The sequence below is a fragment of the Procambarus clarkii genome, chromosome 45 (genome assembly GCF_040958095.1).
Source record: "Procambarus clarkii isolate CNS0578487 chromosome 45, FALCON_Pclarkii_2.0, whole genome shotgun sequence".
Classification (NCBI taxonomy): Eukaryota; Metazoa; Arthropoda; class Malacostraca; order Decapoda; family Cambaridae; genus Procambarus; species Procambarus clarkii.
In genome coordinates, this window is record NC_091194.1 from 22,407,711 (window position 1) to 22,410,405 (window position 2,695).

Consider the following 2,695-nt stretch of genomic DNA (forward strand, 5'->3'; position numbering starts at 1 on the left):
TCCCTTGGCGTGGTGTTCACTACCCTTAACGTGGTATTCACTGAACGTTGCGTGGTGTTCACTGAACTTGGCGTGGTGTTCACTACCCTTGACTTGGTTTTCACTACCCATGGTGTAGTGCTCACTACCTTTGGCGTGGTGTTCACTACACTTGGCGTGGTGTTCACTACCCTTGGCGTCGTTTTCACTACCATTGGCGTGGTGTTCACTACCCTTGGAATCGTGTTCATTACCAATGGCGTGGTGTTCACTAACCTTGGCGTGGTGTTCACTACTCTTGGCGTGGTGTTAACTACCCTTCATTTGGTATTCAATACCCTTATCGTGGTGTTCACTACCCCTGCCGAGGTGTTCACTACCTTTGGAATAGTGTTCACTACCCTTGGCATAGTGTTCGCTACCCTTGGCGTGGGGTTCATTACTCTTGGCGTGGTGTTCACTACCCTTCGCATGGTGTTCACTACCCTTCATTTGGTGTTCACTACCCTTGGCGTGGTGTTCACTACCCCTGGCGAGGTGTTCACTACCCATGGCATAGTGGTCACTACCCTTGGCATAGTGTTCACTTCCCTTGGCATGGTGTTCACTACCCATGGCGTCGTGTTCTCTACCCTTGGCGTGGTGTTCACTACCCTTGGCGTTATGTTCACTACCTTTGGCTTGGTGTTCACTACCATTGGCTTGAGGTTCACTACCCTTGGCGTGATGTTCACTACCCTTGGCGTGGTCTTCACTACCCTTTGAGTGGTGTTCACTACCCCTGGCGTGGTGTTCACCACCCTTGGTGTGGTGTTCACTACCTTTGGCTTAGTGTTCACTACTATTCGCATGGTGTTCACTACCCTTGACATGGTGTTCACTACCCTTGGCGATGTGTTCACTACCCCTGTTGTGGTGTTCACTACCCTTAACGTGGTGTTCACTACCCTTCACATCATGTTCACTACCCTTGGCGTGGTGTTCACTACCCATCTCATGGAGTTCACTAACCTTGGCGTGGTGTTCATCACTCTTGGCGTGGTGTTCACTACCCTTGGCGTAATGGTCGCTTCCCCTGGCTTCGTGTTCGCTACCAATGGCGTGCTGTTCACTACCCTTGGAGTGGTGTTCACTACCCTTGGCGTCATGTTCACTACCCTTGGCGTGGTATTCACTACCCTTGGCTTGGTGTTCACTACCCTTGGCTTCGTGTTCACTACTTTTGGCATGGTGTTCACTACCCTTGGCATGGTGTTCACTACCCTTAGCGTGGTGTTCACTACCCTTGGCGTGGTGTTTACTACCCTTGGCGTGGTCTTCACTACCCTTAGCGTGGTGTTCACTACCATTGCCAATGTGTTCACTACCCTTGGCATGGTGTTCACTACCCTTGGGGTGTTGTTCCCGACCCCTGGCGTGGGGTTCACTACCCTGTGCGTGGTGTTCACTACCCTTGGCGTGGTGTTCAATACCCTTGGCGTGGTATTCACTGATCGTGGCGTGGTGTTCATTGAACTTGGCCTGGTGTTTACTACCCTTGACATGGTTTTCACTTCCTTTATTGTGGTGCTCACTACCCTTGGCGTGGTGTTCACTACCCTTGGCGTGGTATTCACTGATCGTTGCGTGGTGTTCATTGATCGTAGCGTAGTGTTCACTTCCCTTGGCGTAATGTTCACTACTCTTGGCGTGGTGTTCACTACCCTTGGCGTGGTGTTCACTACCCTGCCATGGTGTTCACTACCCTTGGCGTGGTGTTCACTACCCTTGGCTTGGTGTTCACTACCCTTGGCTTCGTGTTCACTACTTTTGGCATGGTGTTCACTACCCTTGGCATGGTGTTCACTACCCTTAGCGTGGTGTTCACTACCCTTGGCGTGGTGTTTACTACCCTTGGCGTGGTCTTCACTACCCTTAGCGTGGAGTTCACTACCATTGCCAATGTGTTCACTACCCTTGGCATGGTGTTCATTACCCTTGGGGTGTTGTTCCCGACCCCTGGCGTGGGGTTCACTACCCTGTGCGAAGTGTTCACTACCCTTGGCGTGGTGTTCAATACCCTTGGCGTGGTATTCACTGATCGTGGCGTGGTGTTCACTGAACTTGGCCTGGTGTTTACTACCCTTGACATGGTTTTCACCTCCTTTATTGTGGTGCTCACTACCCTTATCGTGGTGTTCACTACCCTTGGCGCGGTATTCAATGATCGTGGCGTGGTGTTCACTGATCGTAGCGTAGTGTTCACTTCCCTTGGCGTAATGTTCACTACTCTTGGCGTGGTGTTCACTACCCTTGGCGTGGTGTTCACTACCCTGGCATGGTGTTCACTACCCTTGACGTGGTGCTCACTACCCTTGGCGTGGTGTTCATTACCCGTGGCGTGGTGATAATTACCCTTGGCATGGTGTTCACTTCCCTTTGCATGGTGTTCACTACCCTTGGCGTGGTGTTCACTACCCTTGACGTGGTGTTCAGTACCCTTGGCATGGTGTTCACTACCCTTCGACTGGTGTTCACTACCCTTAGCGTGGTGTTCACTACCCTTGATTTGGTGTTCACTACCCTTGGCGTGGTGTTCACTACGCATGGCGTGTTTTTCACTACCCTTGACATTGTGTTCACTACCCTTGACATAGTGTTCACTACCCTTAGCATGGTTTTCACTAACCTTGATGTGGTGTTCACTACCCTTGGCGTGGTGTTCACTACCCTTGGC